Raw genomic sequence first — 23732 nt, forward strand, 5'->3', positions numbered from 1 at the left:
GCAAAATAAAATTCCTGTGAACCTACATTTCCCTATTGGTCTTGGAATTGTTGGGTTTTACACAAATATAAATCAATGACAACAGAATTTGACAGTCATTAGAACTGCTAGTTGACTTGTGGAATATATAAAGAGCCTGAGTTGGCAGGGAAAAATTGCTTACGGCCATACCAGCCTGAATACGCCCGATCTCGTCTGATCTCGGAAGCTAAGCAGGGTCGGGCCTGGTTAGTACTTGGATGGGAGACCGCCTGGGAATACCAGGTGCTGTAAGCATTTTATCCCCACCTTTAACCAGCTGGTGCTGCCTATCGTGATGGAAAGAAATGACTTGGAATAACAGGGGTCTACCTCATTATTTTCTTTTGGATTGTATAGCCTGTACCGCATGCTCTCTTCTGTCTTTACATTTGAACCTATTTTTTCCCCTCAGAGTGCACAGAAAAATGCTTTCAGTTCATTCCATACCGTTTCAGTTTTGCACCTGGTTTCTTTTATTTTCATTCTGTAAAGTTGGCTATGATTCTTTTGTCAGTGATGGGCTTAAATGCAAAATAAAATTCCTGTGAACCTACATTTCCCTATTGGTCTTGGAATTGTTGGGTTTTACACAAATATAAATCAATGACAACAGAATTTGACAGTCATTAGAACTGCTAGTTGACTTGTGGAATATATAAAGAGCCTGAGTTGGCAGGGAAAACTTGCTTACGGCCATACCAGCCTGAATACGCCCGATCTCGTCTGATCTCGGAAGCTAAGCAGGGTCGGGCCTGGTTAGTACTTGGATGGGAGACCGCCTGGGAATACCAGGTGCTGTAAGCATTTTATCCCCATCTTTAACCAGCAGATGGTGCTGCTGCCTATCGTGATGGAAAGAAATGACTTGGAATAACAGGGGTCTACCTCATTATTTTCTTTTGGATTGTATAGCCTGTACCGCGTGCTCTCTTCTGTCTTTACATTTGAACCTATTATTTCCCCTTAGGGTACGCAGAAAAATGCTTTCAATTCATTCCATACCATTTCAGTTTTGCACCTGGCTTCTTTTATTGTCATTCTTTGAAGTTTGCTATGATTTTTTGTCAGTGATGGGCTTAAATGCAAAATAAAATTCCTGTGAACCTACATTTCCCTATTGGTCTTGGAATTGTTGGGTTTTACACAAATATAAATCAATGACAACAGAATTTGACAGTCATTAGAACTTCTAGTTGACTTGTGGAATATATAAAGAGCCTGAGTTGGCAGGGAAAATTTGCTTACGGCCATACCAGCATGAATACGCCCGATCTCGTCTGATCTCGGAAGCTAAGCAGGGTCGGGCCTGGTTAGTACTTGGATGGGAGACCGCCTGGGAATACCAGGTGCTGTAAGCATTTTATCCCCATCTTTAACCAGCAGATGGTGCTGCTGCCTATCGTGATGGAAAGAAATGACTTGGAATAACAGGGGTCTACCTCATTATTTTCTTTTGGATTGTATAGCCTGTACCGCGTGCTCTCTTCTGTCTTTACATTTGAACCTATTATTTCCCCTTAGGGTACGCAGAAAAATGCTTTCAATTCATTCCATACCGTTTCAGTTTTGCACCTGGCTTCTTTTATTGTCATTCTTTGAAGTTTGCTATGATTTTTTGTCAGTGATGGGCTTAAATGCAAAATAAAATTCCTGTGAACCTACATTTCCCTATTGGTCTTGGAATTGTTGGGTTTTACACAAATATAAATCAATGACAACAGAATTTGACAGTCATTAGAACTGCTAGTTGACTTGTGGAATATATAAAGAGCCTGAGTTGGCAGGGAAAAATTGCTTACGGCCATACCAGCCTGAATACGCCCGATCTCGTCTGATCTCGGAAGCTAAGCAGGGTCGGGCCTGGTTAGTACTTGGATGGGAGACCGCCTGGGAATACCAGGTGCTGTAAGCATTTTATCCCCACCTTTAACCAGCTGGTGCTGCCTATCGTGATGGAAAGAAATGACTTGGAATAACAGGGGTCTACCTCATTATTTTCTTTTGGATTGTATAGCCTGTACCGCATGCTCTCTTCTGTCTTTACATTTGAACCTATTTTTTCCCCTCAGAGTGCACAGAAAAATGCTTTCAGTTCATTCCATACCGTTTCAGTTTTGCACCTGGCTTCTTTTATTGTCATTCTTTGAAGTTTGCTATGATTTTTTGTCAGTGATGGGCTTAAATGCAAAATAAAATTCCTGTGAACCTACATTTCCCTATTGGTCTTGGAATTGTTGGGTTTTACACAAATATAAATCAATGACAACAGAATTTGACAGTCATTAGAACTGCTAGTTGACTTGTGGAATATATAAAGAGCCTGAGTTGGCAGGGAAAAATTGCTTACGGCCATACCAGCCTGAATACGCCCGATCTCGTCTGATCTCGGAAGCTAAGCAGGGTCGGGCCTGGTTAGTACTTGGATGGGAGACCGCCTGGGAATACCAGGTGCTGTAAGCATTTTATCCCCACCTTTAACCAGCTGGTGCTGCCTATCGTGATGGAAAGAAATGACTTGGAATAACAGGGGTCTACCTCATTATTTTCTTTTGGATTGTATAGCCTGTACCGCATGCTCTCTTCTGTCTTTACATTTGAACCTATTTTTTCCCCTCAGAGTGCACAGAAAAATGCTTTCAGTTCATTCCATACCGTTTCAGTTTTGCACCTGGTTTCTTTTATTTTCATTCTGTAAAGTTGGCTATGATTCTTTTGTCAGTGATGGGCTTAAATGCAAAATAAAATTCCTGTGAACCTACATTTCCCTATTGGTCTTGGAATTGTTGGGTTTTACACAAATATAAATCAATGACAACAGAATTTGACAGTCATTAGAACTGCTAGTTGACTTGTGGAATATATAAAGAGCCTGAGTTGGCAGGGAAAACTTGCTTACGGCTATCAGCCTGAATACGCCCGATCTCGTCTGATCTCGGAAGCTAAGCAGGGTCGGGCCTGGTTAGTACTTGGATGGGAGACCGCCTGGGAATACCAGGTGCTGTAAGCATTTTATCCCCATCTTTAACCAGCAGATGGTGCTGCTGCCTATCGTGATGGAAAGAAATGACTTGGAATAACAGGGGTCTACCTCATTATTTTCTTTTGGATTGTATAGCCTGTACCGCGTGCTCTCTTCTGTCTTTACATTTGAACCTATTATTTCCCCTTAGGGTACGCAGAAAAATGCTTTCAATTCATTCCATACCGTTTCAGTTTTGCACCTGGCTTCTTTTATTGTCATTCTTTGAAGTTTGCTATGATTTTTTGTCAGTGATGGGCTTAAATGCAAAATAAAATTCCTTGAACCTACATTTCCTTATTGGTCTTGGAATTGTTGGGTTTTACACAAATATAAATCAATGACAACAGAATTTGACAGTCATTAGAACTGCTAGTTGACTTGTGGAATATATAAAGAGCCTCAGTTGGCAGGGAAAAATTGCTTACGGCCATACCAGCCTGAATACGCCTGATCTCGTCTGATCTCGGAAGCTAAGCAGGGTCGGGCCTGGTTAGTACTTGGATGGGAGACCGCCTGGGAATACCAGGTGCTGTAAGCATTTTATCCCCACCTTTAACCAGCTGGTGCTGCCTATCGTGATGGAAAGAAATGACTTGGAATAACAGGGGTCTACCTCATTATTTTCTTTTGGATTGTATAGCCTGTACCGCATGCTCTCTTCTGTCTTTACATTTGAACCTATTTTTTCCCCTCAGAGTGCACAGAAAAATGCTTTCAGTTCATTCCATACCGTTTCAGTTTTGCACCTGGTTTCTTTTATTTTCATTCTGTAAAGTTGGCTATGATTCTTTTGTCAGTGATGGGCTTAAATGCAAAATAAAATTCCTGTGAACCTACATTTCCCTATTGGTCTTGGAATTGTTGGGTTTTACACAAATATAAATCAATGACAACAGAATTTGACAGTCATTAGAACTGCTAGTTGACTTGTGGAATATATAAAGAGCCTGAGTTGGCAGGGAAAACTTGCTTACGGCTATCAGCCTGAATACGCCCGATCTCGTCTGATCTCGGAAGCTAAGCAGGGTCGGGCCTGGTTAGTACTTGGATGGGAGACCGCCTGGGAATACCAGGTGCTGTAAGCATTTTATCCCCATCTTTAACCAGCAGATGGTGCTGCTGCCTATCGTGATGGAAAGAAATGACTTGGAATAACAGGGGTCTACCTCATTATTTTCTTTTGGATTGTATAGCCTGTACCGCGTGCTCTCTTCTGTCTTTACATTTGAACCTATTATTTCCCCTTAGGGTACGCAGAAAAATGCTTTCAATTCATTCCATACCATTTCAGTTTTGCACCTGGCTTCTTTTATTGTCATTCTTTGAAGTTTGCTATGATTTTTTGTCAGTGATGGGCTTAAATGCAAAATAAAATTCCTGTGAACCTACATTTCCCTATTGGTCTTGGAATTGTTGGGTTTTACACAAATATAAATCAATGACAACAGAATTTGACAGTCATTAGAACTTCTAGTTGACTTGTGGAATATATAAAGAGCCTGAGTTGGCAGGGAAAATTTGCTTACGGCCATACCAGCATGAATACGCCCGATCTCGTCTGATCTCGGAAGCTAAGCAGGGTCGGGCCTGGTTAGTACTTGGATGGGAGACCGCCTGGGAATACCAGGTGCTGTAAGCATTTTATCCCCATCTTTAACCAGCAGATGGTGCTGCTGCCTATCGTGATGGAAAGAAATGACTTGGAATAACAGGGGTCTACCTCATTATTTTCTTTTGGATTGTATAGCCTGTACCGCGTGCTCTCTTCTGTCTTTACATTTGAACCTATTATTTCCCCTTAGGGTACGCAGAAAAATGCTTTCAATTCATTCCATACCGTTTCAGTTTTGCACCTGGCTTCTTTTATTGTCATTCTTTGAAGTTTGCTATGATTTTTTGTCAGTGATGGGCTTAAATGCAAAATAAAATTCCTGTGAACCTACATTTCCCTATTGGTCTTGGAATTGTTGGGTTTTACACAAATATAAATCAATGACAACAGAATTTGACAGTCATTAGAACTGCTAGTTGACTTGTGGAATATATAAAGAGCCTGAGTTGGCAGGGAAAAATTGCTTACGGCCATACCAGCCTGAATACGCCCGATCTCGTCTGATCTCGGAAGCTAAGCAGGGTCGGGCCTGGTTAGTACTTGGATGGGAGACCGCCTGGGAATACCAGGTGCTGTAAGCATTTTATCCCCACCTTTAACCAGCTGGTGCTGCCTATCGTGATGGAAAGAAATGACTTGGAATAACAGGGGTCTACCTCATTATTTTCTTTTGGATTGTATAGCCTGTACCGCATGCTCTCTTCTGTCTTTACATTTGAACCTATTTTTTCCCCTCAGAGTGCACAGAAAAATGCTTTCAGTTCATTCCATACCGTTTCAGTTTTGCACCTGGCTTCTTTTATTGTCATTCTTTGAAGTTTGCTATGATTTTTTGTCAGTGATGGGCTTAAATGCAAAATAAAATTCCTGTGAACCTACATTTCCCTATTGGTCTTGGAATTGTTGGGTTTTACACAAATATAAATCAATGACAACAGAATTTGACAGTCATTAGAACTGCTAGTTGACTTGTGGAATATATAAAGAGCCTGAGTTGGCAGGGAAAAATTGCTTACGGCCATACCAGCCTGAATACGCCCGATCTCGTCTGATCTCGGAAGCTAAGCAGGGTCGGGCCTGGTTAGTACTTGGATGGGAGACCGCCTGGGAATACCAGGTGCTGTAAGCATTTTATCCCCACCTTTAACCAGCTGGTGCTGCCTATCGTGATGGAAAGAAATGACTTGGAATAACAGGGGTCTACCTCATTATTTTCTTTTGGATTGTATAGCCTGTACCGCATGCTCTCTTCTGTCTTTACATTTGAACCTATTTTTTCCCCTCAGAGTGCACAGAAAAATGCTTTCAGTTCATTCCATACCGTTTCAGTTTTGCACCTGGTTTCTTTTATTTTCATTCTGTAAAGTTGGCTATGATTCTTTTGTCAGTGATGGGCTTAAATGCAAAATAAAATTCCTGTGAACCTACATTTCCCTATTGGTCTTGGAATTGTTGGGTTTTACACAAATATAAATCAATGACAACAGAATTTGACAGTCATTAGAACTGCTAGTTGACTTGTGGAATATATAAAGAGCCTGAGTTGGCAGGGAAAACTTGCTTACGGCTATCAGCCTGAATACGCCCGATCTCGTCTGATCTCGGAAGCTAAGCAGGGTCGGGCCTGGTTAGTACTTGGATGGGAGACCGCCTGGGAATACCAGGTGCTGTAAGCATTTTATCCCCATCTTTAACCAGCAGATGGTGCTGCTGCCTATCGTGATGGAAAGAAATGACTTGGAATAACAGGGGTCTACCTCATTATTTTCTTTTGGATTGTATAGCCTGTACCGCGTGCTCTCTTCTGTCTTTACATTTGAACCTATTATTTCCCCTTAGGGTACGCAGAAAAATGCTTTCAATTCATTCCATACCGTTTCAGTTTTGCACCTGGCTTCTTTTATTGTCATTCTTTGAAGTTTGCTATGATTTTTTGTCAGTGATGGGCTTAAATGCAAAATAAAATTCCTTGAACCTACATTTCCTTATTGGTCTTGGAATTGTTGGGTTTTACACAAATATAAATCAATGACAACAGAATTTGACAGTCATTAGAACTGCTAGTTGACTTGTGGAATATATAAAGAGCCTCAGTTGGCAGGGAAAAATTGCTTACGGCCATACCAGCCTGAATACGCCTGATCTCGTCTGATCTCGGAAGCTAAGCAGGGTCGGGCCTGGTTAGTACTTGGATGGGAGACCGCCTGGGAATACCAGGTGCTGTAAGCATTTTATCCCCACCTTTAACCAGCTGGTGCTGCCTATCGTGATGGAAAGAAATGACTTGGAATAACAGGGGTCTACCTCATTATTTTCTTTTGGATTGTATAGCCTGTACCGCATGCTCTCTTCTGTCTTTACATTTGAACCTATTTTTTCCCCTCAGAGTGCACAGAAAAATGCTTTCAGTTCATTCCATACCGTTTCAGTTTTGCACCTGGCTTCTTTTATTGTCATTCTTTGAAGTTTGCTATGATTTTTTGTCAGTGATGGGCTTAAATGCAAAATAAAATTCCTGTGAACCTACATTTCCCTATTGGTCTTGGAATTGTTGGGTTTTACACAAATATAAATCAATGACAACAGAATTTGACAGTCATTAGAACTGCTAGTTGACTTGTGGAATATATAAAGAGCCTGAGTTGGCAGGGAAAAATTGCTTACGGCCATACCAGCCTGAATATGCCCGATCTCGTCTGATCTCGGAAGCTAAGCAGGGTCGGGCCTGGTTAGTACTTGGATGGGAGACCGCCTGGGAATACCAGGTGCTGTAAGCATTTTATCCCCACCTTTAACCAGCTGGTGCTGCCTATCGTGATGGAAAGAAATGACTTGGAATAACAGGGGTCTACCTCATTATTTTCTTTTGGATTGTATAGCCTGTACCGCATGCTCTCTTCTGTCTTTACATTTGAACCTATTTTTTCCCCTCAGAGTGCACAGAAAAATGCTTTCAGTTCATTCCATACCGTTTCAGTTTTGCACCTGGTTTCTTTTATTTTCATTCTGTAAAGTTGGCTATGATTCTTTTGTCAGTGATGGGCTTAAATGCAAAATAAAATTCCTGTGAACCTACATTTCCCTATTGGTCTTGGAATTGTTGGGTTTTACACAAATATAAATCAATGACAACAGAATTTGACAGTCATTAGAACTGCTAGTTGACTTGTGAAATATATAAACAGCCTGAGTTGTTAGGGAAAACTTGCTTACGGCCATACCAGCCTGAATACGCCCGATCTCGTCTGATCTCGGAAGCTAAGCAGGGTCGGGCCTGGTTAGTACTTGGATGGGAGACCGCCTGGGAATACCAGGTGCTGTAAGAATTTTATCCCCACCTTTAACCAGCTGGTGCTGCCTATCGTGATGGAAAGAAATGACTTGGAATAATAGGGGTCTACCTCATTATTTTCTTTTGGATTGTATAGCCTGTACCGCGTGCTCTCTTCTGTCTTTACATTTGAACCTATTTTTTCCCCTCAGAGTGCACAGGAAAATGCTTTCAGTTCATTCCATACCGTTTCAGTTTTGCACCTGGTTTCTTTTATTTTCATTCTGTAAAGTTGGCTATGATTCTTTTGTCAGTGATGGGCTTAAATGCAAAATAAAATTCCTGTGAACCTACATTTCCCTATTGGTCTTGGAATTGTTGGGTTTTACACAAATATAAATCAATGACAACAGAATTTGACAGTCATTAGAACTGCTAGTTGACTTGTGGAATATATAAAGAGCCTGAGTTGGCAGGGAAAAATTGCTTACGGCCATACCAGCCTGAATACGCCCGATCTCGTCTGATCTCGGAAGCTAAGCAGGGTCGGGCCTGGTTAGTACTTGGATGGGAGACCGCCTGGGAATACCAGGTGCTGTAAGCATTTTATCCCCATCTTTAACCAGCAGATGGTGCTGCTGCCTATCGTGATGGAAAGAAATGACTTGGAATAACAGGGGTCTACCTCATTATTTTCTTTTGGATTGTATAGCCTGTACCGCGTGCTCTCTTCTGTCTTTACATTTGAACCTATTATTTCCCCTTAGGGTACGCAGAAAAATGCTTTCAATTCATTCCATACCGTTTCAGTTTTGCACCTGGCTTCTTTTATTGTCATTCTTTGAAGTTTGCTATGATTTTTTGTCAGTGATGGGCTTAAATGCAAAATAAAATTCCTGTGAACCTACATTTCCCTATTGGTCTTGGAATTGTTGGGTTTTACACAAATATAAATCAATGACAACAGAATTTGACAGTCATTAGAACTGCTAGTTGACTTGTGGAATATATAAAGAGCCTGAGTTGGCAGGGAAAAATTGCTTACGGCCATACCAGCCTGAATACGCCCGATCTCGTCTGATCTCGGAAGCTAAGCAGGGTCGGGCCTGGTTAGTACTTGGATGGGAGACCGCCTGGGAATACCAGGTGCTGTAAGCATTTTATCCCCATCTTTAACCAGCAGATGGTGCTGCTGCCTATCGTGATGGAAAGAAATGACTTGGAATAACAGGGGTCTACCTCATTATTTTCTTTTGGATTGTATAGCCTGTACCGCGTGCTCTCTTCTGTCTTTACATTTGAACCTATTATTTCCCCTTAGGGTACGCAGAAAAATGCTTTCAATTCATTCCATACCGTTTCAGTTTTGCACCTGGTTTCTTTTATTTTCATTCTGTAAAGTTGGCTATGATTTTTTTGTCACTGATGGGCTTAAATGCAAAATAAAATTCCTGTGAACCTACATTTCCCTATTGGTCTTGGAATTGTTGGGTTTTACACAAATATAAATCAATGACAACAGAATTTGACAGTCATTAGAACTGCTAGTTGACTTGTGGAATATATAAAGAGCCTGAGTTGGCAGGGAAAAATTGCTTACGGCCATACCAGCCTGAATACGCCCGATCTCGTCTGATCTCGGAAGCTAAGCAGGGTCGGGCCTGGTTAGTACTTGGATGGGAGACCGCCTGGGAATACCAGGTGCTGTAAGCATTTTATCCCCATCTTTAACCAGCAGATGGTGCTGCTGCCTATCGTGATGGAAAGAAATGACTTGGAATAACAGGGGTCTACCTCATTATTTTCTTTTGGATTGTATAGCCTGTACCGCGTGCTCTCTTCTGTCTTTACATTTGAACCTATTATTTCCCCTTAGGGTACGCAGAAAAATGCTTTCAATTCATTCCATACCGTTTCAGTTTTGCACCTGGCTTCTTTTATTGTCATTCTTTGAAGTTTGCTATGATTTTTTGTCAGTGATGGGCTTAAATGCAAAATAAAATTCCTTGAACCTACATTTCCTTATTGGTCTTGGAATTGTTGGGTTTTACACAAATATAAATCAATGACAACAGAATTTGACAGTCATTAGAACTGCTAGTTGACTTGTGGAATATATAAAGAGCCTCAGTTGGCAGGGAAAAATTGCTTACGGCCATACCAGCCTGAATACGCCTGATCTCGTCTGATCTCGGAAGCTAAGCAGGGTCGGGCCTGGTTAGTACTTGGATGGGAGACCGCCTGGGAATACCAGGTGCTGTAAGCATTTTATCCCCACCTTTAACCAGCTGGTGCTGCCTATCGTGATGGAAAGAAATGACTTGGAATAACAGGGGTCTACCTCATTATTTTCTTTTGGATTGTATAGCCTGTACCGCATGCTCTCTTCTGTCTTTACATTTGAACCTATTTTTTCCCCTCAGAGTGCACAGAAAAATGCTTTCAGTTCATTCCATACCGTTTCAGTTTTGCACCTGGCTTCTTTTATTGTCATTCTTTGAAGTTTGCTATGATTTTTTGTCAGTGATGGGCTTAAATGCAAAATAAAATTCCTGTGAACCTACATTTCCCTATTGGTCTTGGAATTGTTGGGTTTTACACAAATATAAATCAATGACAACAGAATTTGACAGTCATTAGAACTGCTAGTTGACTTGTGGAATATATAAAGAGCCTGAGTTGGCAGGGAAAAATTGCTTACGGCCATACCAGCCTGAATATGCCCGATCTCGTCTGATCTCGGAAGCTAAGCAGGGTCGGGCCTGGTTAGTACTTGGATGGGAGACCGCCTGGGAATACCAGGTGCTGTAAGCATTTTATCCCCACCTTTAACCAGCTGGTGCTGCCTATCGTGATGGAAAGAAATGACTTGGAATAACAGGGGTCTACCTCATTATTTTCTTTTGGATTGTATAGCCTGTACCGCATGCTCTCTTCTGTCTTTACATTTGAACCTATTTTTTCCCCTCAGAGTGCACAGAAAAATGCTTTCAGTTCATTCCATACCGTTTCAGTTTTGCACCTGGTTTCTTTTATTTTCATTCTGTAAAGTTGGCTATGATTCTTTTGTCAGTGATGGGCTTAAATGCAAAATAAAATTCCTGTGAACCTACATTTCCCTATTGGTCTTGGAATTGTTGGGTTTTACACAAATATAAATCAATGACAACAGAATTTGACAGTCATTAGAACTGCTAGTTGACTTGTGAAATATATAAACAGCCTGAGTTGTTAGGGAAAACTTGCTTACGGCCATACCAGCCTGAATACGCCCGATCTCGTCTGATCTCGGAAGCTAAGCAGGGTCGGGCCTGGTTAGTACTTGGATGGGAGACCGCCTGGGAATACCAGGTGCTGTAAGAATTTTATCCCCACCTTTAACCAGCTGGTGCTGCCTATCGTGATGGAAAGAAATGACTTGGAATAATAGGGGTCTACCTCATTATTTTCTTTTGGATTGTATAGCCTGTACCGCGTGCTCTCTTCTGTCTTTACATTTGAACCTATTTTTTCCCCTCAGAGTGCACAGGAAAATGCTTTCAGTTCATTCCATACCGTTTCAGTTTTGCACCTGGTTTCTTTTATTTTCATTCTGTAAAGTTGGCTATGATTCTTTTGTCAGTGATGGGCTTAAATGCAAAATAAAATTCCTGTGAACCTACATTTCCCTATTGGTCTTGGAATTGTTGGGTTTTACACAAATATAAATCAATGACAACAGAATTTGACAGTCATTAGAACTGCTAGTTGACTTGTGGAATATATAAAGAGCCTGAGTTGGCAGGGAAAAATTGCTTACGGCCATACCAGCCTGAATACGCCCGATCTCGTCTGATCTCGGAAGCTAAGCAGGGTCGGGCCTGGTTAGTACTTGGATGGGAGACCGCCTGGGAATACCAGGTGCTGTAAGCATTTTATCCCCATCTTTAACCAGCAGATGGTGCTGCTGCCTATCGTGATGGAAAGAAATGACTTGGAATAACAGGGGTCTACCTCATTATTTTCTTTTGGATTGTATAGCCTGTACCGCGTGCTCTCTTCTGTCTTTACATTTGAACCTATTATTTCCCCTTAGGGTACGCAGAAAAATGCTTTCAATTCATTCCATACCGTTTCAGTTTTGCACCTGGCTTCTTTTATTGTCATTCTTTGAAGTTTGCTATGATTTTTTGTCAGTGATGGGCTTAAATGCAAAATAAAATTCCTGTGAACCTACATTTCCCTATTGGTCTTGGAATTGTTGGGTTTTACACAAATATAAATCAATGACAACAGAATTTGACAGTCATTAGAACTGCTAGTTGACTTGTGGAATATATAAAGAGCCTGAGTTGGCAGGGAAAAATTGCTTACGGCCATACCAGCCTGAATACGCCCGATCTCGTCTGATCTCGGAAGCTAAGCAGGGTCGGGCCTGGTTAGTACTTGGATGGGAGACCGCCTGGGAATACCAGGTGCTGTAAGCATTTTATCCCCATCTTTAACCAGCAGATGGTGCTGCTGCCTATCGTGATGGAAAGAAATGACTTGGAATAACAGGGGTCTACCTCATTATTTTCTTTTGGATTGTATAGCCTGTACCGCGTGCTCTCTTCTGTCTTTACATTTGAACCTATTATTTCCCCTTAGGGTACGCAGAAAAATGCTTTCAATTCATTCCATACCGTTTCAGTTTTGCACCTGGTTTCTTTTATTTTCATTCTGTAAAGTTGGCTATGATTTTTTTGTCACTGATGGGCTTAAATGCAAAATAAAATTCCTGTGAACCTACATTTCCCTATTGGTCTTGGAATTGTTGGGTTTTACACAAATATAAATCAATGACAACAGAATTTGACAGTCATTAGAACTGCTAGTTGACTTGTGGAATATATAAAGAGCCTGAGTTGGCAGGGAAAAATTGCTTACGGCCATACCAGCCTGAATACGCCCGATCTCGTCTGATCTCGGAAGCTAAGCAGGGTCGGGCCTGGTTAGTACTTGGATGGGAGACCGCCTGGGAATACCAGGTGCTGTAAGCATTTTATCCCCATCTTTAACCAGCAGATGGTGCTGCTGCCTATCGTGATGGAAAGAAATGACTTGGAATAACAGGGGTCTACCTCATTATTTTCTTTTGGATTGTATAGCCTGTACCGCGTGCTCTCTTCTGTCTTTACATTTGAACCTATTATTTCCCCTTAGGGTACGCAGAAAAATGCTTTCAATTCATTCCATACCGTTTCAGTTTTGCACCTGGCTTCTTTTATTGTCATTCTTTGAAGTTTGCTATGATTTTTTGTCAGTGATGGGCTTAAATGCAAAATAAAATTCCTGTGAACCTACATTTCCCTATTGGTCTTGGAATTGTTGGGTTTTACACAAATATAAATCAATGACAACAGAATTTGACAGTCATTAGAACTGCTAGTTGACTTGTGGAATATATAAAGAGCCTGAGTTGGCAGGGAAAAATTGCTTACGGCCATACCAGCCTGAATACCCCCGATCTCGTCTGATCTCGGAAGCTAAGCAGGGTCGGGCCTGGTTAGTACTTGGATGGGAGACCGCCTGGGAATACCAGGTGCTGTAAGCATTTTATCCCCATCTTTAACCAGCAGATGGTGCTGCTGCCTATCGTGATGGAAAGAAATGACTTGGAATAACAGGGGTCTACCTCATTATTTTCTTTTGGATTGTATAGCCTGTACCGCGTGCTCTCTTCTGTCTTTACATTTGAACCTATTATTTCCCCTTAGGGTACGCAGAAAAATGCTTTCAATTCATTCCATACCGTTTCAGTTTTGCACCTGGTTTCTTTTATTTTCATTCTGTAAAGTTGGCTATGATTTTTTTGTCACTGATGGGCTTAAATGCAAAATAAAATTCCTGTGAACCTACATTTCCCTATTGGTCTTGGAATTGTTGGGTTTTACACAAATATAAATCAATGACAACAGAATTTGACAGTCATTAGAACTGCTAGTTGACTTGTGGAATATATAAAGAGCCTGAGTTGGCAGGGAAAAATTGCTTACGGCCATACCAGCCTGAATACGCCCGATCTCGTCTGATCTCGGAAGCTAAGCAGGGTCGGGCCTGGTTAGTACTTGGATGGGAGACCGCCTGGGAATACCAGGTGCTGTAAGCATTTTATCCCCATCTTTAACCAGCAGATGGTGCTGCTGCCTATCGTGATGGAAAGAAGTGACTTGGAATAACAGGGGTCTACCTCATTATTTTCTTTTGGATTGTATAGCCTGTACCGCGTGCTCTCTTCTGTCTTTACATTTGAACCTATTATTTCCCCTAAGGGTACGCAGAAAAATGCTTTCAATTCATTCCATACCGTTTCAGTTTTGCACCTGGCTTCTTTTATTGTCATTCTTTGAAGTTTGCTATGATTTTTTGTCAGTGATGGGCTTAAATGCAAAATGAAATTCCTGTGAACCTACATTTCCCTATTGGTCTTGGAATTGTTGGGTTTTACACAAATATAAATCAATGACAACAGAATTTGACAGTCATTAGAACTGCTAGTTGACTTGTGGAATATATAAAGAGCCTGAGTTGGCAGGGAAAAATTGCTTACGGCCATACCAGCCTGAATACGCCCGATCTCGTCTGATCTCGGAAGCTAAGCAGGGTCGGGCCTGGTTAGTACTTGGATGGAAGACCGCCTGGGAATACCAGGTGCTGTAAGCATTTTATCCCCATCTTTAACCAGCAGATGGTGCTGCTGCCTATCGTGATGGAAAGAAATGACTTGGAATAACAGGGGTCTACCTCATTATTTTCTTTTGGATTGTATAGCCTGTACCGCGTGCTCTCTTCTGTCTTTACATTTGAACCTATTATTTCCCCTTAGGGTACGCAGAAAAATGCTTTCAATTCATTCCATACCGTTTCAGTTTTGCACCTGGTTTCTTTTATTTTCATTCTGTAAAGTTGGCTATGATTTTTTTGTCAGTGATGGGCTTAAATGCAAAATAAAATTCCTGTGAACCTACATTTCCCTATTGGTCTTGGAATTGTTGGGTTTTACACAAATATAAATCAATGACAACAGAATTTGACAGTCATTAGAACTGCTAGTTGACTTGTGAAATATATAAACAGCCTGAGTTGTTAGGGAAAACTTGCTTACGGCCATACCAGCCTGAATACGCCCGATCTCGTCTGATCTCGGAAGCTAAGCAGGGTCGGGCCTGGTTAGTACTTGGATGGGAGACCGCCTGGGAATACCAGGTGCTGTAAGCATTTTATCCCCATCTTTAACCAGCAGATGGTGCTGCTGCCTATCGTGATGGAAAGAAATGACTTGGAATAACAGGGGTCTACCTCATTATTTTCTTTTGGATTGTATAGCCTGTACCGCGTGCTCTCTTCTGTCTTTACATTTGAACCTATTATTTCCGCTTAGGGTACGCAGAAAAATGCTTTCAATTCATTCCATACCGTTTCAGTTTTGCACCTGGTTTCTTTTATTTTCATTCTGTAAAGTTGGCTATGATTTTTTTGTCACTGATGGGCTTAAATGCAAAATAAAATTCCTGTGAACCTACATTTCCCTATTGGTCTTGGAATTGTTGGGTTTTACACAAATATAAATCAATGACAACAGAATTTGACAGTCATTAGAACTGCTAGTTGACTTGTGAAATATATAAACAGCCTGAGTTGTTAGGGAAAACTTGCTTACGGCCATACCAGCCTGAATACGCCCGATCTCGTCTGATCTCGGAAGCTAAGCAGGGTCGGGCCTGGTTAGTACTTGGATGGGAGACCGCCTGGGAATACCAGGTGCTGTAAGAATTTTATCCCCACCTTTAACCAGCTGGTGCTGCCTATCGTGATGGAAAGAAATGACTTGGAATAATAGGGGTCTACCTCATTATTTTCTTTTGGATTGTATAGCCTGTACCGCGTGCTCTCTTCTGTCTTTACATTTGAACCTATTTTTTCCCCTCAGAGTGCACAGAAAAATGCTTTCAGTTCATTCCATACCGTTTCAGTTTTGCACCTGGTTTCTTTTATTTTCATTCTGTAAAGTTGGCTATGATTCTTTTGTCAGTGATGGGCTTAAATGCAAAATAAAATTCCTGTGAACCTACATTTCCCTATTGGTCTTGGAATTGTTGGGTTTTACACAAATATAAATCAATGACAACAGAATTTGACAGTCATTAGAACTGCTAGTTGACTTGTGGAATATATAAAGAGCCTGAGTTGGCAGGGAAAAATTGCTTACGGCCATACCAGCCTGAATACGCCCGATCTCGTCTGATCTCGGAAGCTAAGCAGGGTCGGGCCTGGTTAGTACTTGGATGGGAGACCGCCTGGGAATACCAGGTGCTGTAAGCATTTTATCCCCATCTTTAACCAGCAGATGGTGCTGCTGCCTATCGTGATGGAAAGAAATGACTTGGAATAACAGGGGTCTACCTCATTATTTTCTTTTGGATTGTATAGCCTGTACCGCGTGCTCTCTTCTGTCTTTACATTTGAACCTATTATTTCCCCTTAGGGTACGCAGAAAAATGCTTTCAATTCATTCCATACCGTTTCAGTTTTGCACCTGGCTTCTTTTATTGTCATTCTTTGAAGTTTGCTATGATTTTTTGTCAGTGATGGGCTTAAATGCAAAATAAAATTCCTGTGAACCTACATTTCCCTATTGGTCTTGGAATTGTTGGGTTTTACACAAATATAAATCAATGACAACAGAATTTGACAGTCATTAGAACTGCTAGTTGACTTGTGGAATATATAAAGAGCCTGAGTTGGCAGGGAAAAATTGCTTACGGCCATACCAGCCTGAATACGCCCGATCTCGTCTGATCTCGGAAGCTAAGCAGGGTCGGGCCTGGTTAGTACTTGGATGGGAGACCGCCTGGGAATACCAGGTGCTGTAAGCATTTTATCCCCATCTTTAACCAGCAGATGGTGCGGCTGCCTATCGTGATGGAAAGAAATGACTTGGAATAACAGGGGTCTACCTCATTATTTTCTTTTGGATTGTATAGCCTGTACCGCGTGCTCTCTTCTGTCTTTACATTTGAACCTATTATTTCCCCTTAGGGTACGCAGAAAAATGCTTTCAATTCATTCCATACCGTTTCAGTTTTGCACCTGGTTTCTTTTATTTTCATTCTGTAAAGTTGGCTATGATTTTTTTGTCACTGATGGGCTTAAATGCAAAATAAAATTCCTGTGAACCTACATTTCCCTATTGGTCTTGGAATTGTTGGGTTTTACACAAATATAAATCAATGACAACAGAATTTGACAGTCATTAGAACTGCTAGTTGACTTGTGGAATATATAAAGAGCCTGAGTTGGCAGGGAAAAATTGCTTACGGCCATACCAGCCTGAATACGCCCGATCTCGTCTGATCTCGGAAGCTAAGCAGGGTCGGGCCTGGTTAGTACTTGGATGGGAGACCGCCTGGGAATACCAGGTGCTGTAAGCATTTTATCCCCATCTTTAACCAGCAGATGGTGCTGCTGCCTATCGTGATGGAAAGAAGTGACTTGGAATAACAGGGGTCTACCTCATTATTTTCTTTTGGATTGTATAGCCTGTACCGCGTGCTCTCTTCTGTCTTTACATTTGAACCTATTATTTCCCCTAAGGGTACGCAGAAAAATGCTTTCAATTCATTCCATACCGTTTCAGTTTTGCACCTGGCTTCTTTTATTGTCATTCTTTGAAGTTTGCTATGATTTTTTGTCAGTGATGGGCTTAAATGCAAAATAAAATTCCTGTGAACCTACATTTCCCTATTGGTCTTGGAATTGTTGGGTTTTACACAAATATAAATCAATGACAACAGAATTTGACAGTCATTAGAACTGCTAGTTGACTTGTGGAATATATAAAGAGCCTGAGTTGGCAGGGAAAAATTGCTTACGGCCATACCAGCCTGAATACGCCCGATCTCGTCTGATCTCGGAAGCTAAGCAGGGTCGGGCCTGGTTAGTACTTGGATGGAAGACCGCCTGGGAATACCAGGTGCTGTAAGCATTTTATCCCCATCTTTAACCAGCAGATGGTGCTGCTGCCTATCGTGATGGAAAGAAATGACTTGGAATAACAGGGGTCTACCTCATTATTTTCTTTTGGATTGTATAGCCTGTACCGCGTGCTCTCTTCTGTCTTTACATTTGAACCTATTATTTCCCCTTAGGGTACGCAGAAAAATGCTTTCAATTCATTCCATACCGTTTCAGTTTTGCACCTGGTTTCTTTTATTTTCATTCTGTAAAGTTGGCTATGATTTTTTTGTCAGTGATGGGCTTAAATGCAAAATAAAATTCCTGTGAACCTACATTTCCCTATTGGTCTTGGAATTGTTGGGTTTTACACAAATATAAATCAATGACAACAGAATTTGACAGTCATTAGAACTGCTAGTTGACTTGTGAAATATATAAACAGCCTGAGTTGTTAGGGAAAACTTGCTTACGGCCATACCAGCCTGAATACGCCCGATCTCGTCTGATCTCGGAAGCTAAGCAGGGTCGGGCCTGGTTAGTACTTGGATGGGAGACCGCCTGGGAATACCAGGTGCTGTAAGCATTTTATCCCCATCTTTAACCAGCAGATGGTGCTGCTGCCTATCGTGATGGAAAGAAATGACTTGGAATAACAGGGGTCTACCTCATTATTTTCTTTTGGATTGTATAGCCTGTACCGCGTGCTCTCTTCTGTCTTTACATTTGAACCTATTATTTCCCCTTAGGGTACGCAGAAAAATGCTTTCAATTCATTCCATACCGTTTCAGTTTTGCACCTGGTTTCTTTTATTTTCATTCTGTAAAGTTGGCTATGATTTTTTTGTCACTGATGGGCTTAAATGCAAAATAAAATTCCTGTGAACCTACATTTCCCTATTGGTCTTGGAATTGTTGGGTTTTACACAAATATAAATCAATGACAACAGAATTTGACAGTCATTAGAACTGCTAGTTGACTTGTGAAATATATAAACAGCCTGAGTTGTTAGGGAAAACTTGCTTACGGCCATACCAGCCTGAATACGCCCGATCTCGTCTGATCTCGGAAGCTAAGCAGGGTTGGGCCTGGTTAGTACTTGGATGGGAGACCGCCTGGGAATACCAGGTGCTGTAAGAATTTTATCCCCACCTTTAACCAGCTGGTGCTGCCTATCGTGATGGAAAGAAATGACTTGGAATAATAGGGGTCTACCTCATTATTTTCTTTTGGATTGTATAGCCTGTACCGCGTGCTCTCTTCTGTCTTTACATTTGAACCTATTTTTTCCCCTCAGAGTGCACAGAAAAATGCTTTCAGTTCATTCCATACCGTTTCAGTTTTGCACCTGGTTTCTTTTATTTTCATTCTGTAAAGTTGGCTATGATTCTTTTGTCAGTGATGGGCTTAAATGCAAAATAAAATTCCTGTGAACCTACATTTCCCTATTGGTCTTGGAATTGTTGGGTTTTACACAAATATAAATCAATGACAACAGAATTTGACAGTCATTAGAACTGCTAGTTGACTTGTGGAATATATAAAGAGCCTGAGTTGGCAGGGAAAAATTGCTTACGGCCATACCAGCCTGAATACGCCCGATCTCGTCTGATCTCGGAAGCTAAGCAGGGTCGGGCCTGGTTAGTACTTGGATGGGAGACCGCCTGGGAATACCAGGTGCTGTAAGCATTTTATCCCCATCTTTAACCAGCAGATGGTGCTGCTGCCTATCGTGATGGAAAGAAATGACTTGGAATAACAGGGGTCTACCTCATTATTTTCTTTTGGATTGTATAGCCTGTACCGCGTGCTCTCTTCTGTCTTTACATTTGAACCTATTATTTCCCCTTAGGGTACGCAGAAAAATGCTTTCAATTCATTCCATACCGTTTCAGTTTTGCACCTGGCTTCTTTTATTGTCATTCTTTGAAGTTTGCTATGATTTTTTGTCAGTGATGGGCTTAAATGCAAAATAAAATTCCTGTGAACCTACATTTCCCTATTGGTCTTGGAATTGTTGGGTTTTACACAAATATAAATCAATGACAACAGAATTTGACAGTCATTAGAACTGCTAGTTGACTTGTGGAATATATAAAGAGCCTGAGTTGGCAGGGAAAAATTGCTTACGGCCATACCAGCCTGAATACGCCCGATCTCGTCTGATCTCGGAAGCTAAGCAGGGTCGGGCCTGGTTAGTACTTGGATGGGAGACCGCCTGGGAATACCAGGTGCTGTAAGCATTTTATCCCCATCTTTAACCAGCAGATGGTGCTGCTGCCTATCGTGATGGAAAGAAATGACTTGGAATAACAGGGGTCTACCTCATTATTTTCTTTTGGATTGTATAGCCTGTACCGCGTGCTCTCTTCTGTCTTTACATTTGAACCTATTATTTCCCCTTAGGGTACGCAGAAAAATGCTTTCAATTCATTCCATACCGTTTCAGTTTTGCACCTGGTTTCTTTTATTTTCATTCTGTAAAGTTGGCTATGATTTTTTTGTCAGTGATGGGCTTAAATGCAAAATAAAATTCCTGTGAACCTACATTTCCCTATTGGTCTTGGAATTGTTGGGTTTTACACAAATATAAATCAATGACAACAGAATTTGACAGTCATTAGAACTGCTAGTTGACTTGTGAAATATATAAACAGCCTGAGTTGTTAGGGAAAACTTGCTTACGGCCATACCAGCCTGAATACGCCCGATCTCGTCTGATCTCGGAAGCTAAGCAGGGTCGGGCCTGGTTAGTACTTGGATGGGAGACCGCCTGGGAATACCAGGTGCTGTAAGCATTTTATCCCCATCTTTAACCAGCAGATGGTGCTGCTGCCTATCGTGATGGAAAGAAATGACTTGGAATAACAGGGGTCTACCTCATTATTTTCTTTTGGATTGTATAGCCTGTACCGCGTGCTCTCTTCTGTCTTTACATTTGAACCTATTATTTCCGCTTAGGGTACGCAGAAAAATGCTTTCAATTCATTCCATACCGTTTCAGTTTTGCACCTGGTTTCTTTTATTTTCATTCTGTAAAGTTGGCTATGATTTTTTTGTCACTGATGGGCTTAAATGCAAAATAAAATTCCTGTGAACCTACATTTCCCTATTGGTCTTGGAATTGTTGGGTTTTACACAAATATAAATCAATGACAACAGAATTTGACAGTCATTAGAACTGCTAGTTGACTTGTGAAATATATAAACAGCCTGAGTTGTTAGGGAAAACTTGCTTACGGCCATACCAGCCTGAATACGCCCGATCTCGTCTGATCTCGGAAGCTAAGCAGGGTCGGGCCTGGTTAGTACTTGGATGGGAGACCGCCTGGGAATACCAGGTGCTGTAAGAATTTTATCCCCACCTTTAACCAGCTGGTGCTGCCTATCGTGATGGAAAGAAATGACTTGGAATAATAGGGGTCTACCTCATTATTTTCTTTTGGATTGTATAGCCTGTACCGCGTGCTCTCTTCTGTCTTTACATTTGAACCTATTTTTTCCCCTCAGAGTGCACAGAAAAATGCTTTCAGTTCATTCCATACCGTTTCAGTTTTGCACCTGGTTTCTTTTATTTTCATTCTGTAAAGTTGGCTATGATTCTTTTGTCAGTGATGGGCTTAAATGCAAAATAAAATTCCTGTGAACCTACATTTCCCTATTGGTCTTGGAATTGTTGGGTTTTACACAAATATAAATCAATGACAACAGAATTTGACAGTCATTAGAACTGCTAGTTGACTTGTGGAATATATAAAGAGCCTGAGTTGGCAGGGAAAAATTGCTTACGGCCATACCAGCCTGAATACGCCCGATCTCGTCTGATCTCGGAAGCTAAGCAGGGTCGGGCCTGGTTAGTACTTGGATGGGAGACCGCCTGGGAATACCAGGTGCTGTAAGCATTTTATCCCCATCTTTAACCAGCAGATGGTGCTGCTGCCTATCGTGATGGAAAGAAATGACTTGGAATAACAGGGGTCTACCTCATTATTTTCTTTTGGATTGTATAGCCTGTACCGCGTGCTCTCTTCTGTCTTTACATTTGAACCTATTATTTCCCCTTAGGGTACGCAGAAAAATGCTTTCAATTCATTCCATACCGTTTCAGTTTTGCACCTGGTTTCTTTTATTGTCATTCTTTGAAGTTTGCTATGATTTTTTGTCAGTGATGGGCTTAAATGCAAAATAAAATTCCTGTGAACCTACATTTCCCTATTGGTCTTGGAATTGTTGGGTTTTACACAAATATAAATCAATGACAACAGAATTTGACAGTCATTAGAACTGCTAGTTGACTTGTGGAATATATAAAGAGCCTGAGTTGGCAGGGAAAAATTGCTTACGGCCATACCAGCCTGAATACGCCCGATCTCGTCTGATCTCGGAAGCTAAGCAGGGTCGGGCCTGGTTAGTACTTGGATGGGAGACCGCCTGGGAATACCAGGTGCTGTAAGCATTTTATCCCCATCTTTAACCAGCAGATGGTGCTGCTGCCTATCGTGATGGAAAGAAATGACTTGGAATAACAGGGGTCTACCTCATTATTTTCTTTTGGATTGTATAGCCTGTACCGCGTGCTCTCTTCTGTCTTTACATTTGAACCTATTATTTCCCCTTAGGGTACGCAGAAAAATGCTTTCAATTCATTCCATACCGTTTCAGTTTTGCACCTGGCTTCTTTTATTGTCATTCTTTGAAGTTTGCTATGATTTTTTGTCAGTGATGGGCTTAAATGCAAAATAAAATTCCTGTGAACCTACATTTCCCTATTGGTCTTGGAATTGTTGGGTTTTACACAAATATAAATCAATGACAACAGAATTTGACAGTCATTAGAACTGCTAGTTGACTTGTGGAATATATAAAGAGCCTGAGTTGGCAGGGAAAAATTGCTTACGGCCATACCAGCCTGAATACGCCCGATCTCGTCTGATCTCGGAAGCTAAGCAGGGTCGGGCCTGGTTAGTACTTGGATGGGAGACCGCCTGGGAATACCAGGTGCTGTAAGCATTTTATCCCCATCTTTAACCAGCAGATGGTGCTGCTGCCTATCGTGATGGAAAGAAATGACTTGGAATAACAGGGGTCTACCTCATTATTTTCTTTTGGATTGTATAGCCTGTACCGCGTGCTCTCTTCTGTCTTTACATTTGAACCTATTATTTCCCCTTAGGGTACGCAGAAAAATGCTTTCAATTCATTCCATACCGTTTCAGTTTTGCACCTGGTTTCTTTTATTTTCATTCTGTAAAGTTGGCTATGATTTTTTTGTCACTGATGGGCTTAAATGCAAAATAAAATTCCTGTGAACCTACATTTCCCTATTGGTCTTGGAATTGTTGGGTTTTACACAAATATAAATCAATGACAACAGAATTTGACAGTCATTAGAACTGCTAGTTGACTTGTGGAATATATAAAGAGCCTGAGTTGGCAGGGAAAAATTGCTTACGGCCATACCAGCCTGAATACGCCCGATCTCGTCTGATCTCGGAAGCTAAGCAGGGTCGGGCCTGGTTAGTACTTGGATGGGAGACCGCCTGGGAATACCAGGTGCTGTAAGCATTTTATCCCCATCTTTAACCAGCAGATGGTGCTGCTGCCTATCGTGATGGAAAGAAGTGACTTGGAATAACAGGGGTCTACCTCATTATTTTCTTTTGGATTGTATAGCCTGTACCGCGTGCTCTCTTCTGTCTTTACATTTGAACCTATTATTTCCCCTAAGGGTACGCAGAAAAATGCTTTCAATTCATTCCATACCGTTTCAGTTTTGCACCTGGCTTCTTTTATTGTCATTCTTTGAAGTTTGCTATGATTTTTTGTCAGT

The 23732-nt window shown here is 41.3% G+C and overlaps 43 non-coding genes across 43 annotated transcripts; all 43 read left to right on the forward strand.

Annotated features, from left to right (window-relative positions):
• The first annotated feature begins 157 nt into the window (after nt 1-157).
• LOC124850174 lies at nt 158-276 on the forward strand. Its single transcript, XR_007031079.1, has one exon. It is a non-coding gene; the product is annotated as a 5S ribosomal RNA (ribosomal RNA).
• A 430-nt stretch (nt 277-706) lies between these two features.
• Nucleotides 707-825, forward strand: LOC124850185. Its single transcript, XR_007031090.1, has one exon. It is a non-coding gene; the product is annotated as a 5S ribosomal RNA (ribosomal RNA).
• A 435-nt stretch (nt 826-1260) lies between these two features.
• On the forward strand, nt 1261-1379 carry LOC124850158. Its single transcript, XR_007031063.1, has one exon. It is a non-coding gene; the product is annotated as a 5S ribosomal RNA (ribosomal RNA).
• A 435-nt stretch (nt 1380-1814) lies between these two features.
• On the forward strand, nt 1815-1933 carry LOC124850196. Its single transcript, XR_007031101.1, has one exon. It is a non-coding gene; the product is annotated as a 5S ribosomal RNA (ribosomal RNA).
• Nucleotides 1934-2362: 429 nt separating this feature from the next.
• Nucleotides 2363-2481, forward strand: LOC124850207. Its single transcript, XR_007031112.1, has one exon. It is a non-coding gene; the product is annotated as a 5S ribosomal RNA (ribosomal RNA).
• Nucleotides 2482-2911: 430 nt separating this feature from the next.
• Nucleotides 2912-3028, forward strand: LOC124850343. The gene has a single exon (XR_007031250.1). It is a non-coding gene; the product is annotated as a 5S ribosomal RNA (ribosomal RNA).
• A 434-nt stretch (nt 3029-3462) lies between these two features.
• On the forward strand, nt 3463-3581 carry LOC124850151. The gene has a single exon (XR_007031055.1). It is a non-coding gene; the product is annotated as a 5S ribosomal RNA (ribosomal RNA).
• Nucleotides 3582-4011: 430 nt separating this feature from the next.
• Nucleotides 4012-4128, forward strand: LOC124850344. The gene has a single exon (XR_007031251.1). It is a non-coding gene; the product is annotated as a 5S ribosomal RNA (ribosomal RNA).
• Nucleotides 4129-4563: 435 nt separating this feature from the next.
• On the forward strand, nt 4564-4682 carry LOC118316097. The gene has a single exon (XR_004795100.2). It is a non-coding gene; the product is annotated as a 5S ribosomal RNA (ribosomal RNA).
• A 435-nt stretch (nt 4683-5117) lies between these two features.
• LOC118316026 lies at nt 5118-5236 on the forward strand. The gene has a single exon (XR_004795033.2). It is a non-coding gene; the product is annotated as a 5S ribosomal RNA (ribosomal RNA).
• A 429-nt stretch (nt 5237-5665) lies between these two features.
• Nucleotides 5666-5784, forward strand: LOC118316108. The gene has a single exon (XR_004795111.1). It is a non-coding gene; the product is annotated as a 5S ribosomal RNA (ribosomal RNA).
• Nucleotides 5785-6214: 430 nt separating this feature from the next.
• On the forward strand, nt 6215-6331 carry LOC118316119. The gene has a single exon (XR_004795122.2). It is a non-coding gene; the product is annotated as a 5S ribosomal RNA (ribosomal RNA).
• A 434-nt stretch (nt 6332-6765) lies between these two features.
• LOC118316130 lies at nt 6766-6884 on the forward strand. The gene has a single exon (XR_004795133.2). It is a non-coding gene; the product is annotated as a 5S ribosomal RNA (ribosomal RNA).
• Nucleotides 6885-7313: 429 nt separating this feature from the next.
• Nucleotides 7314-7432, forward strand: LOC118316027. The gene has a single exon (XR_004795034.2). It is a non-coding gene; the product is annotated as a 5S ribosomal RNA (ribosomal RNA).
• Nucleotides 7433-7862: 430 nt separating this feature from the next.
• Nucleotides 7863-7981, forward strand: LOC118316009. The gene has a single exon (XR_004795016.2). It is a non-coding gene; the product is annotated as a 5S ribosomal RNA (ribosomal RNA).
• A 430-nt stretch (nt 7982-8411) lies between these two features.
• Nucleotides 8412-8530, forward strand: LOC118316020. The gene has a single exon (XR_004795027.1). It is a non-coding gene; the product is annotated as a 5S ribosomal RNA (ribosomal RNA).
• A 435-nt stretch (nt 8531-8965) lies between these two features.
• On the forward strand, nt 8966-9084 carry LOC118316015. The gene has a single exon (XR_004795022.2). It is a non-coding gene; the product is annotated as a 5S ribosomal RNA (ribosomal RNA).
• Nucleotides 9085-9520: 436 nt separating this feature from the next.
• On the forward strand, nt 9521-9639 carry LOC118316031. Its single transcript, XR_004795038.1, has one exon. It is a non-coding gene; the product is annotated as a 5S ribosomal RNA (ribosomal RNA).
• Nucleotides 9640-10073: 434 nt separating this feature from the next.
• Nucleotides 10074-10192, forward strand: LOC118316039. Its single transcript, XR_004795043.2, has one exon. It is a non-coding gene; the product is annotated as a 5S ribosomal RNA (ribosomal RNA).
• Nucleotides 10193-10621: 429 nt separating this feature from the next.
• LOC118316042 lies at nt 10622-10740 on the forward strand. Its single transcript, XR_004795046.2, has one exon. It is a non-coding gene; the product is annotated as a 5S ribosomal RNA (ribosomal RNA).
• Nucleotides 10741-11170: 430 nt separating this feature from the next.
• On the forward strand, nt 11171-11289 carry LOC118316053. The gene has a single exon (XR_004795057.2). It is a non-coding gene; the product is annotated as a 5S ribosomal RNA (ribosomal RNA).
• Nucleotides 11290-11719: 430 nt separating this feature from the next.
• On the forward strand, nt 11720-11838 carry LOC118316064. The gene has a single exon (XR_004795068.1). It is a non-coding gene; the product is annotated as a 5S ribosomal RNA (ribosomal RNA).
• Nucleotides 11839-12273: 435 nt separating this feature from the next.
• On the forward strand, nt 12274-12392 carry LOC118316075. The gene has a single exon (XR_004795079.1). It is a non-coding gene; the product is annotated as a 5S ribosomal RNA (ribosomal RNA).
• A 436-nt stretch (nt 12393-12828) lies between these two features.
• On the forward strand, nt 12829-12947 carry LOC118316086. Its single transcript, XR_004795089.1, has one exon. It is a non-coding gene; the product is annotated as a 5S ribosomal RNA (ribosomal RNA).
• A 435-nt stretch (nt 12948-13382) lies between these two features.
• On the forward strand, nt 13383-13501 carry LOC118316096. Its single transcript, XR_004795099.2, has one exon. It is a non-coding gene; the product is annotated as a 5S ribosomal RNA (ribosomal RNA).
• A 436-nt stretch (nt 13502-13937) lies between these two features.
• LOC118316098 lies at nt 13938-14056 on the forward strand. Its single transcript, XR_004795101.1, has one exon. It is a non-coding gene; the product is annotated as a 5S ribosomal RNA (ribosomal RNA).
• A 435-nt stretch (nt 14057-14491) lies between these two features.
• Nucleotides 14492-14610, forward strand: LOC118316099. The gene has a single exon (XR_004795102.2). It is a non-coding gene; the product is annotated as a 5S ribosomal RNA (ribosomal RNA).
• Nucleotides 14611-15046: 436 nt separating this feature from the next.
• On the forward strand, nt 15047-15165 carry LOC118316100. Its single transcript, XR_004795103.1, has one exon. It is a non-coding gene; the product is annotated as a 5S ribosomal RNA (ribosomal RNA).
• Nucleotides 15166-15601: 436 nt separating this feature from the next.
• On the forward strand, nt 15602-15720 carry LOC118316101. The gene has a single exon (XR_004795104.2). It is a non-coding gene; the product is annotated as a 5S ribosomal RNA (ribosomal RNA).
• A 430-nt stretch (nt 15721-16150) lies between these two features.
• On the forward strand, nt 16151-16269 carry LOC118316102. The gene has a single exon (XR_004795105.1). It is a non-coding gene; the product is annotated as a 5S ribosomal RNA (ribosomal RNA).
• Nucleotides 16270-16704: 435 nt separating this feature from the next.
• LOC118316103 lies at nt 16705-16823 on the forward strand. The gene has a single exon (XR_004795106.1). It is a non-coding gene; the product is annotated as a 5S ribosomal RNA (ribosomal RNA).
• A 436-nt stretch (nt 16824-17259) lies between these two features.
• Nucleotides 17260-17378, forward strand: LOC118316104. The gene has a single exon (XR_004795107.1). It is a non-coding gene; the product is annotated as a 5S ribosomal RNA (ribosomal RNA).
• A 435-nt stretch (nt 17379-17813) lies between these two features.
• Nucleotides 17814-17932, forward strand: LOC118316105. The gene has a single exon (XR_004795108.2). It is a non-coding gene; the product is annotated as a 5S ribosomal RNA (ribosomal RNA).
• Nucleotides 17933-18368: 436 nt separating this feature from the next.
• Nucleotides 18369-18487, forward strand: LOC118316106. Its single transcript, XR_004795109.1, has one exon. It is a non-coding gene; the product is annotated as a 5S ribosomal RNA (ribosomal RNA).
• A 436-nt stretch (nt 18488-18923) lies between these two features.
• Nucleotides 18924-19042, forward strand: LOC118316107. The gene has a single exon (XR_004795110.2). It is a non-coding gene; the product is annotated as a 5S ribosomal RNA (ribosomal RNA).
• Nucleotides 19043-19472: 430 nt separating this feature from the next.
• On the forward strand, nt 19473-19591 carry LOC118316109. Its single transcript, XR_004795112.1, has one exon. It is a non-coding gene; the product is annotated as a 5S ribosomal RNA (ribosomal RNA).
• Nucleotides 19592-20026: 435 nt separating this feature from the next.
• Nucleotides 20027-20145, forward strand: LOC118316110. The gene has a single exon (XR_004795113.1). It is a non-coding gene; the product is annotated as a 5S ribosomal RNA (ribosomal RNA).
• A 436-nt stretch (nt 20146-20581) lies between these two features.
• Nucleotides 20582-20700, forward strand: LOC118316111. The gene has a single exon (XR_004795114.1). It is a non-coding gene; the product is annotated as a 5S ribosomal RNA (ribosomal RNA).
• A 436-nt stretch (nt 20701-21136) lies between these two features.
• On the forward strand, nt 21137-21255 carry LOC118316112. Its single transcript, XR_004795115.2, has one exon. It is a non-coding gene; the product is annotated as a 5S ribosomal RNA (ribosomal RNA).
• A 430-nt stretch (nt 21256-21685) lies between these two features.
• Nucleotides 21686-21804, forward strand: LOC118316113. Its single transcript, XR_004795116.1, has one exon. It is a non-coding gene; the product is annotated as a 5S ribosomal RNA (ribosomal RNA).
• A 435-nt stretch (nt 21805-22239) lies between these two features.
• Nucleotides 22240-22358, forward strand: LOC118316114. The gene has a single exon (XR_004795117.1). It is a non-coding gene; the product is annotated as a 5S ribosomal RNA (ribosomal RNA).
• Nucleotides 22359-22793: 435 nt separating this feature from the next.
• LOC118316115 lies at nt 22794-22912 on the forward strand. Its single transcript, XR_004795118.1, has one exon. It is a non-coding gene; the product is annotated as a 5S ribosomal RNA (ribosomal RNA).
• A 436-nt stretch (nt 22913-23348) lies between these two features.
• LOC118316116 lies at nt 23349-23467 on the forward strand. The gene has a single exon (XR_004795119.1). It is a non-coding gene; the product is annotated as a 5S ribosomal RNA (ribosomal RNA).
• Nucleotides 23468-23732: the final 265 nt, after the last annotated feature.

This window comes from Scophthalmus maximus, chromosome 7 (assembly GCF_022379125.1).
Source record: "Scophthalmus maximus strain ysfricsl-2021 chromosome 7, ASM2237912v1, whole genome shotgun sequence".
Lineage (NCBI taxonomy): Eukaryota > Metazoa > Chordata > Actinopteri > Pleuronectiformes > Scophthalmidae > Scophthalmus > Scophthalmus maximus.